Below are 12,894 nucleotides of genomic sequence, written 5' to 3'. Positions count from 1 at the left end.
AACAAGTAAGGACGGCCCCTTTCTCTCAATTGCTTCTGATTCTCTTACTCTTACCATTTGTGTGGTGTGTTTACTCATTTGGCACTGTTGAAGATGTGAGAGTTGGTGTATTGACACCACAGATATGATGCCTCAAGGACAGCTGGGTGGTCTACTTGCCCTAAATCTCCGCCGTCTGCCACCACTCATGTTTTTCTAGTTGTGCTCAAGTCAAATTTTAATTCTTGACCTATGGTTTGTCTCTGTGCCACCGACTAGCTTTTAAATACATTATTATGGATGACTTAAAGGGGTAGTTCAGCCTTAAATAAAAATTCTGTTATCATGTACTCACCAAATCTACAGTGCATTCAGAAAGTATTCAGAATTTTGTTCACATTTTTTTGTTACAGCCTTAATCAAAATTTCTTTAAACAATTGTTTTCACATCAATCTATACTCCATACCCCATAATGACAAAGCTGAAACGCTTTTTATTTTCTCCCCTATTTGGAATGCCTAATTCCTAATGTGCTCTAAGTCCTCATGGTGGCGTAGTGGCTCGCCTCAATCCGGGTGACGGAGGACGAATCTCAGTATTCTCCACGTCTGAGAGAGTCAATCCACTCATCTTATCACGTGGTTTGTTGAGCGTGTTAATGCAGAGACATTGCGTGTGTGGAGGCTTCACACTATTCTTTGCGGCAGATATGCACAACTCACCACATGCCCCACCGAGAGCGAGAACCACATTATAGTGAACACGAGGAGGTTACCCCATGTGACTCTTCCCTACCGGGCCAATTTGTTTGCTTAGCGGACTTGGCTGGAGTCACTCAGCATGCCCAGGATTCAAACTTGTGACTTTACTGGCTGAGCTACCCAGCCCTCCTGCTAAAACATTGATATAAGTATTCAGACCCTTAACTCAGTACTTAGTTGAAGCATCTTTGGAAGCGATTACAGCCTCAAGTATTTTGGGGTATGATGCGACAGGTTTGCACACCTGGATTTGAGGATTTTCTGCCATTTTTCTCTGCAGATCCTCTCAAGCTCTGTCAGGTTGAATGGGGACCATCAGTGGACAGCCATTCTCTCCAGAGATATTCAATTGGGTTCAAGTCCGGTCTTTGGCTGGGCCACTCAAGGACATTCACAGAGTTGATCCTAAGCCACTTTTGCATTGTTTTGGCTGTGTACTTAGGGACATTGTCTTGTTGGAAGGTGAACCTTCGGCCCAGCCTGAGGTCTTGAGCACTCTGGACCAGGTTTTCATTAAGGATATCTCTGTATTTTGCTGCATTCAGCTTTCCTTCAACCCTGACCAGTCCCCGAGGCCCTGCAGCTGAAAAAAAAAAAAACACAGCATGATGCTACCACCACCATGCTTCACCGTTGGGATTGGTATTGCGTAGATGATGAGAAATAGTTTTGTAGCCTTCCCCAGATCTGTGCCTTTACATAATCCTGTCTCTGAGCTCTGCAGGCAGTTCCTTTGACCTCAAGGCTTGGTTTTTGCTCTGATATGCATTTTCAGCTGAAGAAGGAAGAAGAAAATCATACTGCTTTGGAACATATGAGGGTGAGTAAATGATGACAGAATTTTTATTTTGGGCTGAACTATCCCTTTAAAGGAATATTCCGGGTTCAATACAAGTTCAGCTCAATCCACAGGTTTTTTGCCATAATGTTTATTACCATAAAGTTATTCAAGTTCATCCATCATTTGTAAATTATAATAATAACAACGTAAAACAAAAACATGGTCAATGAACAGTGTTGTACAATTGTACTTACAATGAAAGTGAATGGGGCAATCCATACATTTTTATATACACAGTTTCAAAGTATAGCTAAAAGATGTAAACATTATACATTATATATACATGTTATACATAATTCAAGTTACATAATACATTTTAACGTGATTTTAATGGGATACAATTACTAACTTCAAAGTGTTTCCCAGCATTATGTCGTCATGACATTATTTAATGTAATACAGTGGATGGTTTGATGCAGTCCGACAATTCTCTGCTCATAACTCAGCGGTGAGTTTTACAACGCTCAGCGTCACATGCAAATCATCAGCGGGGTGCGCGTGTTTAAGCTGGTGTGGGCTAAATTCAGTAACACACTGCCCTTTAGAACATGAACCAGCAACTTTTACATGAGCACATTTTATAACGACTCATTCAGTCAAATGTATTTATTCAAACTGCTTTGCAGGTGCAGTCAAAACTACAGATTTCACAGCTTTTATAGAAGTGATGTCAGCTCATGTGCACAACCTTTTTCAACAAAAGATAAATCGATGATGAAAACCGAACCTTTAAAGAAAATATTCACAAACGTTTGCTTTTATCCTCCAGTCTTCAAGTGCTCAACGGGCGCGTCACATCTGTTCAGGGTCAGTCGTGATAACGTGAAGCGTCATTAAACCTGCATGCATATATCCTGATTGTGTTCGATTCTATAATCAGGTGTGTCAGAGTTCTCAATCCCGTACATAATCAAATCCGTTTGTTTTCTCCTTACCAATGATTATCTGCACAAATATCTGTCTCCTGCACAAATTCACCATACAATGTGCAGGATAAAGAAAGGCTCATTTCCCCTTCTGAATGGGAGGATAATTAAAAAAGAAGGAAGAACAGGCATTGCATTTTTTCATTATTTGTCTAAAATAAATTAATAAATAAATAAAAACAGTTCTACATTAGATTTCCATTGTTTTCTTTCGTGGGTTAATTTTGTCAAAGATAGACTTTAGTTTTAGTTTTCATAAACAATAACCATACATTGTATGTTTTTATTTTCAAAGTTCATCGAAACCTATTGGTTATTTGAGGATGTGGGGTCAGTTTTGTTCTTTAGCCAGACCTTAAAAAAATATTAATTAAATACCCTGTTAAATACCCACAAAAAAGTAGTTAAAAAGCCCTGCCATATAGTAACCCCCAAATGTATTTATTTATTTTAAATATACATAATAATAATAATAATTTAATATTAAAACGGAGAGTACCTGCACTATTTTTCTTCCACTTCAAGCACTGGATATAACTTTACAGATAAGGTTAGTAAGCAAATTTATAGGACAAAAATTATGTTAACATGCATGTTGTTTACTTGTTGCTATACTGTGTGCATTTTTATTTTTATAGACTTCCATTGTAAATTCCTGTAAAATGACTGCAAATGCCATTTTTATTTATTAATTTATAAACTGTGTGTGTGTGTGTGTGTGTAACTTGTATTCAACCTGGAACATTCCTTTAAGAAAGAAGGACAAAAGAATGGGGATACATGTAGAAAGAAGCTAAACCACAGTATTGGCCCTTTTTATTAAGGGAGAAACGGATGTGATGTGATTAACATTTACCCCCTCATTCCACCACTAGCTCATTCATTAACTCAGAGTAAACACACTCAAAGCCCAAGAGGTTCGAATTTCTACAGGGCACTCTGGTAAAACAGACCATGGGGGATCAAAGGTTTAGAATGAGAACTGTGATTTGCTGCAGAACTGGCCTCCAGCGTCCCTCCCCATTTACCTCTACTACAAACCCCCAGAAGCTGCTGTCAGCCAGAGTCACTTCGACCTGCAATCCCAGAGCAGTTAGTTTGGATGGCAGTTGTTGCTTTTTCTTTGAATGTATGTCCATTCTTAATAGCTCCACAGCATGGAAATATAACACCTTTCACATTGAGGAAACAAGAGGGATGTTTACAAGAGGGATGTTTACAATGTGTTGTGTCATCACTGATTGCCCTTGGTGTTGCTATACTAGGTATTGCTGTGAAATTTATGTGGCATATAAATAAAACGGCTCTTGAGTGAGAGTTCGGATTTGCTGACATCAGGTTTGCATACATGTCTGAAGTTACTGAAATGGCTAACAGTGTATTCAGCACCTTTAAAGGAATATTCCACGTTCAATACAAGTTAAGCTCAATCAGCAGGAGTTGTGGCATAATGTTGATAATCACAAAAATGTATTATGACTTGTCCCTCCTTTTCTTTAAGAAAAAAATAAATAAAAAGAAAGAAAGAAAAAATCTGGGTTCCAGCGAAGCACTTACAATGGAAGTGAATGGGGCAAATCTATAAACATTAAAATACTCAATATTTCAGAAGGATACTGTAATGGGGTAAAGGTAAAGAAGGAGGAGGCGAGAACCGGACAAACCATCAAAATAATGTTTCATGATAAATTAAAACAAAGACCAAAACTAAACGCAAATGCATACAGGGCAGCTGCCTGGAGCTGCCTATTTACAAACTGGGTTAGTAGTAGGGTTAACTACAATTAAACACAGGTCTACAGGTGAATTCATCGATTTAGGATTCAATACAATACAAAAAAATGCTCAAATTAGCGAGCGGACACGTGTATCTGTTGGCATCTGTGCTACCGCAACTGAGGGTTAGGTTAAGGCTAAGGTTATTTCTGAAGATAAATGTAGGATTGTTAGATAAATGGTGTCTTACTTGAAGTACATAACACATGACCTTCCCTACTACATAGTATGTCAAAAGAATAGGGTGTCCAAATCCTCACTATTCATGAAACAGTAGGTGAGAGATACAGACGCTGCTAGCTTATTCCTACCCAAAACCTGAGATAAATTTCCTGAAAATTAACAAATTTAATTTCAAAGTTAAGACTATATGTTTATTTTTTTTAAACAATAAAAAAAGAAAAGAAAAACAAAAAAAGTGTCTCTGCAAAAACTGTAGGATTATTAGTAGTCTTATAGTGACATCTAGTGGAGGATCATCACAACAATAGGAACAGCAATCACAGGAATGTCTGCAAAAAAGAAATGGAAAAAAGAAAATAAAAGAGTGACTGTTTGTACAGTATAAGGACAGAATTAAATTGCGTTGCTATGAATACATGATGTAATTAATCAGTGAATGTTATTAATTGCGAAATCTTACTGTATGAATTTGATGTCACAGAATTTGGGGGTTCTGTTAAAAATAGAACACAAACATCAGGTGACTTCAGCATTCATGAAGAGGTTTTTCATTTAAATTGATATGTTAATGAACACTTGAATTAAATTAACTTACCAACAGATTCATACTCTCCAATGCAACTTATGGCTACAAGAAACAATTTGATATGATTAAATTAATCAAAAATGTACTTTACTATAAAAGTACATACAAAATGTGTATTAGTATAATGAGCAATTAGCACATTAAACACCATGACTGCTTTTTGACTCACATTCTTGATCTTGAGCACACTTGGTTTTCCCTGCGTTAAATAAATCAATATTTTAAAATGATTGAAAACATTGTTTTCTATGTTGAAAAGGTTTGTGAAACTTGTCCTACCATTCAGAATCTCTGCAGAATTATTCATACACATCAGTTCAATTTTTGTTGGCCACTTAATACAAGTTAATCCATTTTTCTCGTCAGTCTGGCATGATGAAGTTGACTGACGAGACCCACAAACTTGTTCATGGCCCATCATCTTTATGAAGCAGGAAAATTTTTCCTCAGTTGGCATCATTGCAACTCTGAAGTCACACGCTTCTAAACAAAACCAAAATAGGATATTGTGAGTTAATGTTAATGCAATTTAAAAGTAAAAATAAATATATACAGGGTTGGGGAGTAACGAAATACATGTAAAGAGATTTTGTATTTAAAATACAAAATATAAGTAACTGTATTCCACTACAATTACAATTTAAATCATTGGTATTTAGAATAAAGTTACAAAAGTATTTTGATTACTGAAGAGATTACTTTGCATTTTATTGTCATTTGTTTAATTTAATATTTAGCTCTTTCAGATGGAAAACATTTATACATATAAATGATGTGATCCAAAGTGCATTTAAACAGCGGTGAAACACTTTCTTATGATGTGTTACATTCATACGAGCAGACAGAGAAGTACATTTGAAGTAGAAGAAATAAGCCTTGTTACCAGGCACGATCATTTTATTTTTAATCAAGAATTTTTTTTTTGTTTTCCTGTAAAAATATCTAAAAATCCTTAAAACAAGATCAGTTTGATTGATCTTGTTTTAGAAACAACACTGCATAAGATATTTGGGTTTTTCAGAACATTTATTTTTAACTTGTGTATTTTGTTTTACTGTACTGGCAGAGTTTTTATAGTCAAAACAAATGAAAAAAATCTACCAGTGCTGAAGAAATAATCCAAAGTATTTAGAATACGTTACTGACCTTGAGTAATCTGATGGATTATGTTACAAATTACATTTTACAGCATGTATTCTGTAATCTGTAGTGGAATACATTTCCAAAGTAACCATCCCAAGCCTGTATATACACTGGTGGCTAAAGGTTTGGAATAATGTACAGATTTAGCTGTTTCGAAAAGGCAATTGGTACTTTAATTGACCAAAGTGTCATTCAACTGATCACAAAGTATAGTCAGGACATTACTGATGTAAAAAAAAAACAGCACCATCACTATTTGAATAGTCATTTTTGATCAAAACTAGACAAGCCCCATTTCCAGCAGCCATCACTCCAACACCTTATCTTTGAGTAATCATGCTAAATTGCTAATTTAAAACTAGAAAATCACTTGTCATTACATCAAACACAGTTGAAAGCTATTTTTGTTGTTAAATGAAGCTTAACATTGTCTTTGTGTTTGTTTGTGAGTTGCCACAGTGTGCAATAGATTGGCATGTCTTAAGGTCAATATTAGGTCAAAAATGGCAAAAGAGAAACAGCTTTCTCTAGAAACTCATCAGTCAATCATTGTTTGGAGGAATGAAGGCTATACAATGCTTGAAATTGCAAATGCAATTTTAATTGAAAGATTTCTTACAAAGGTGTACACTACAGTCTTCAAAGACAAAGGATAACTTGCTCTAACAAGGACAGAAAGAGATGTGGAAGGCCAGATGTACAACTAAACAAGAGGAAAAGTACATCAGAGTCTCTAGTTTGAGAAATAGACGCCTCACATGTCCTCAGCTGACAGCTTCTTTGAATTCTACCCACTCAACACCAGTTTCATGTACAACAGTAAAGAGAAGACTCAGGTGTGCAGGCCTTATGGCCACTTTTGAAACAGAAAAACAAAATGAAAAGGTTAGAGTTGGCAAAGAAACAGACATTGGACAACAAATATTGGAAAAGAGTGTTATGGATCTTAACTCCACTGAGCTATTGTGGGATCAGCTAGACTCTAAGGTGCGTGAGAAGTGCCTGACAAGACAGTCACATCTATGGCAAGTGCTACAATAAGTGTGGGGTGAAATGTCACCTGAGTATCTGGACAAACTGACAGCTAGAATGTCAAGGATCTGCAAAGCTGTCATTGCTGCACATGGAGGATTTTTTGATGAGAACTTTTTGAAGTAGTTTAAGAAATGTTTCACATTATTAATGACCTGACTATACATTGTGATTAGTTGAATGCCACTTTGGTGAATAAAAGTACCAATTTCTTTCCATAAGAGCAAAATCTGTACATAATTCCAAACTTTTGGCTGCCTGTGTGTGTGTGTGTGTAATATGTATATATATATATATATATATATATATAGTTTCTGAATAAAGTAAAATGTTTTGCATTTAAATGGATTGTTCAACCAAAAATGAAAGATTCTGTCATCATTTACTCACAATCATCTTGTTCCAACCCCCTATCACTTTCTTTTTTTTCCATGGAACACTAAAAGAGCAGTCAGGCGTGAGTGTTAGCCTCAGTAACTATTCACTTTCATTGTATGGGGAAAAAAGATGCAATGAAAGTAAATGGTTACTGAGGCTAACATTTAGTAAAAAATTTAAGTGAGGGAGAAAGTCAAATTAAATTACCATTTTGCAGTCCACTGCATGATTGAAAAAAAGCAATACATAACACCTGCAAACAGAAAATTCCATAAAAATTGTGTTAATATAATAGAATTAGTTGTGGCTTCATCATTGCTGGACAGATTCTTCAAAGTTCAAAAGGTGACATCATGCTCAGTGAACTCCACAACGCTACCAGTCTGCTACTTGCCCAATATACAGAATGATTTGTCATGTTGACTTGAGACTTATACTACACAGATCAGTGGTACTTAACCACGAGCTGATAAGCTGCTGTCACATACTGAATACTGGCTGCCTGGTTTCATGTTCAGAGTCAGACTCCTCTAAGAATGTTTGGAATTGTATATATCTGCTTTATTTTCTAACCTGTGTGTTAACAAAAAAAGATATGGTAATTCTGATTATATTGCCCTGCTGTTGTGTTATGTTTTAATTGCTGGTCCAGAACACCGAATGCTGGTGTCAGTGGCAGTTCTAGACCATTTTGACTGGGGGGCCAGGATGGGGCTGGGTGTGCTTGTGGGGTGGCAACTGTATTATACCTTAAATGTCCCCTGTACACATATACAATTTAATTTGCTGTTTTAATATTTGTGGACATGCAATTTTTTTTTAAATACAACCAAATCCGAGTAAAGATTTTGCAAAATTATAAACAAACCGGCTCGGGACAAATTTTTTAATTAGTCGTTACACCCGAACATTCTGGTTTTACCCACAAATTTAAGCCATGGTGCCACGCTATTTTTTAGAATGACCAATGCAGTAAAATTCTTGGGTAAAATGAATGGTATGTTACATCGAGATTTTAGGTTAGAATTTAAGCTGTAGGCTATAATCAGCATGTACAGGTCTTGTAAACAGTCACCATTTCCTTTAAGATTCTTTTAAGAGTTCATTTTAATTGTCCAGTGTAACAAGTTAATTTTTAAATGTATGTATCTATATCAATTCCTGAGTTTAAAAAAGTCGCATGCATTGTAATTATGTGACCAATAAGATTTCATGTGTTTTGTTTTTTTAATCATTATGTCAGCGCACCTCTTATTAGGCTATGTTCAGACTGCAGGCAAATCTGATGTTTTCTCAAATCAGATCTTTTCAGGCAGACTGTCCGCACTATTCATTGCAAGTGATCAAATCAGATTTGCGCGTTCAGACATAACCAACCTATCTGCATGGGTTGCTTTGGTAACAACATAGGCGTAACCACGTGACGATGCTTTCAAATCAACAACAGATGCGAACTGATAAAGATAAAGATTATATAAATATAAAGATAAAGATAAAGATAACTGATAAAGATTGATCAACTTTATATACCTGAGATCCACCTGCATGCGTTTGCTCAGCCATGATGTTTGATCCGTGTCTCAAGCTAATGACGTAACTTCCAGAGAGGCATCACTGAGCCCGTTGTACACGCCCCAATCCCCTGACTCCACCCCCACGTCAAAACAGTGCCATAAAGTGAAACGCAGAGAAAAGTGAAGCAAAGGCAAAACGGTATCACGAGCTCACACGTGATGGAAATGCAGATTAAAAGGAGCGTTGCATAATTAGTAGGCATTGCAAAGATAAAGATGTGTGGCAAAATCATTGCTGCCTAAAAATCTGTTGCAGAGATCAAAAAGGATAAAAGATCTTTAGATTATTTTACAACAGTCATTGATTTTTGCAATTAATTACATCTTGGTTTTTGCTATATTTTATTTATATTTTGCAATTCTTTATTTTTGTTTGCAAAACTTTCTTTTTTTCTCTCGATACTTTATTTTACGTTTGTGATACTTAATTTTTGTTTAAACATTTATTTTTTTGTTTGCTCAATAAATTTTTTGTTTTGCAAAACTTTATTTTATTTTGCAATACTTTATATTTTTGCAAATATATGTGGCATGGAATTGATTCTATACTATGCATCATCTCGCTCTCCAAATAAGTGCTTTGTCCTGTCTCTATGCAGAAATCCTCCATCGCACAAGAAAAAAAGTCAGCGACGGAGGAGACTGGTAAACATTGTGATGTTCCGTGATGCAGTCATGGCTGGCGTCGCTGTGCAGTGAGGGGTGCTGTGTCCTTGGGACCTTTGACGATGACAGGTGGCATGCCAATTTTAGAATGCGCAAGGGTACATTGTTGTTTTGAATACGTTTTTTATTTTTTTATTTTTTTATTGATGCATTCATTGATAAACAATACAGAAAACATATAATTCACAAAGGCAGACAATACCAGGGGAGCATAGGGCTAACAAAAAAATAAAAATACAAAAAACAAAAATCACAAATCAGCACTGAAAGATGTTAAACAGGGTAAATAGATGCAAGGTCTTGATAGCTTTCCTGTTTTTAGAGTATAGGATTGTCTTAATGTATTGTTTGACTTCGTTTTCAAAGATGGCAAAGGAAGGTTTATGGTTGGGGAACTTAGATTTGTGAATATGTGATTTTGCCAGCAATAGCATCAGATTGATGATATAGAAATTATTTGCCTTGATAGAAGGGTATGTAAAAAAACCAAACAATACATTGTCATAGGAAAGTGAGAATTCAGAGTCAATATATTGGGAGATAAATGTACAGATATCTTGCCAAAAAGTGCAAGAGTGGGGACAAGTCCAAAATAAATGATGCAGGTCTTCTTGAGCCGTTTGACAAAATGAGCAGTCCACATCAATGTCCTTCTTATATCTTTGTAGAAATACCTTGGAGGGATAATAGCGATGCAACATCGTCGTTATGAATACGTACGGCATTTCCTTCACCGATTTGTGATGTCATCATTGTGTGTCGTGCTAAGAGTGACGCAAAAGACCGTTTTAAATCTGATTTGAACAGCCAGAGCGTCCGGACTGAGATGCATCTGACAAAATCGGATTTAAATCGCATTTGAAACCACTACCCGATGTGGTTTGAATCAGATTCGGAAAAAATCTGATTTCATGTGGTTTTTCTCTGTCCAGACTACAAAAAACTCATCTGGATACAATCTGGATATGCAAAAAATCTGATTTTTAGTGGCAGTCTGAACAAGGCCTTAGAGAATGCGGTTGCTAATATTATGCTCAGTTCTCTGTTATTGAGCACGTGTGCCATTTCGTTTGCAAGAGCTGCAGGATCAAACCTGCAGCTTTGTTCACTCTCTATGTCCTGGTTAGATGAGGATTGCTTTTTATTCTTGCACCTTTACCCAACAGTAACAATATTAATCTGTATATATTAGTAGGTTGAAGTAGTAAGCTTAGTGTATGGTAAGAGCCTTCTCACTGAAGAGAATGCATTTATTTGGGCTTTAGTAAGTGGTGTATAAAGTGTTCCAATTTTATGTTTTATGTCTATTCATTAGGGCTGCATCAACTAATCGATAAAATCGATTATTATCGATAATGGAAATAATCGACAACGAATTTCATTATTATCAGTTTGATATGCCACGAGCACGGAGAAGCTCCGTCAGTGACGTCAATGTGTTACATGATGAAGCTCATTTGAAAAACAGCAGAGACAACCTGAAGCGGAAAAAAACAGGACCAAAGTTGTCCAGCGCACAAGAGCACTTAATAAACACTTCAAAGAAGACCACTATATGCACACAGATTAATGTGGAGGTTGTGCATCAGGTGTTTGACAGATTATTGTGCCGTTTGATGCGCTTAAGAGTTGTTTCTCAACAGCACATGACTTACATTGTACTGCTATTTTCTGTTTTATAATGTATATGTTATGATTTCAAAATCAGGCGCGTATTTCGCAAAACTGTTTGTTTTTTTCCACATGCGAGTCATCCTGTCAGCATCCTGTCAGTCAAAACGATCACAATGGAGAAAGGGAGCGCAATCACTGGTGCAACATCAAACAGCGCTTTCACGTCTCCGTGTGTGGGGTTTAAAGTGTTTTAGTTTGTTTCTCATAATGTGAGCGCATGTAATACAGTGAAGGGAACACGGAGATGAGACTTTTCAGCGCGAGAGTGAATCTGCCCTGCGTTTGCAGATGATTGTACTTTATTAAACTGTGTATAATGCTGAATATAATGTATAATAATGCTAAGGGTCCTGATATTTGATAGACCTCATGATAATGCTAAATGTAATGTCTGATTTCACCAGTAAATTTATACCATGGCAAACATTATTTTACTGGATAAACATGCACATCATTTTGAAAAGAATAGTTTAGACATTTTTTTATCAGCGACAAAACTATTTTAAAACCTACAATATTCATTTACAATACTTAAAATGCATGTCATCAGTGTACAATATGTATCTGACTTACATAATTAGGCCTATGTACAGTGCATCCGGAAAGTATTCACAGCACTTCACTTTTTCCACATTTTGTTATGTTACAGCCTTATTCCAAAATTGATTAAATTCATTATTTTCCTCAATTCTACAAACAATACCCCATAATGACAACGTGAAAGAAGTTTGTTTGAAATCTTTGCAAATTTAGAATTTTTTTGTACAAAAAAAAAAAAAATCACATGTACAGAAGTATTCACAGCCTTTGCTCAATACTTTGTTGAAGCACCTTTGGAACCAATTACAGCCTCAAGTCTTTTTGTGTATGATGCTACAAGCTTTGCACACCTATTTTTGGGCAGTTTCTCCCATTCTTCTTTGCAGGACCCCTCAAGCTCCATCAGGCACAGCCATTTTCAGATCTCTCCAGAGATGTTAAATCGGGTTCAAGTCTGGGCTCTGGCTGGGCCACTCAAGGACATTCACAGAGTTGTCCCATAGCCACTCCTTTGTTATCTTGGCTGTGTGCTTAGGGTTGTTGTCCTATTGGAAGATGAATCTTTCATAAAGGATGTCTCTGTACATTGCTGCATTCATCTTTCCCTCGATCCTGACTAGTCTCCCAGTTCCTACTGCTGAAAAACATCCCCACTGCATGATGCTGCCACCACTATGCTTCACTTTAGGGATAGAGTAGGCCAGGTGATGAGCGGTGCCTGGTGTCCTCCAGACATGACTCTTGCCATTCAGGCGAAAGATTTCAATCTTTGTTTCAGCAGACCAGAGAAATTTGTTTCTCATGGTCTGAGAGTCCTTCAGGTGCCTTTTGGCA

The sequence above is a fragment of the Xyrauchen texanus genome, chromosome 33 (genome assembly GCF_025860055.1).
Source record: "Xyrauchen texanus isolate HMW12.3.18 chromosome 33, RBS_HiC_50CHRs, whole genome shotgun sequence".
Lineage (NCBI taxonomy): Eukaryota > Metazoa > Chordata > Actinopteri > Cypriniformes > Catostomidae > Xyrauchen > Xyrauchen texanus.
Note: the sequence above shows the minus strand (reverse complement) of the source record.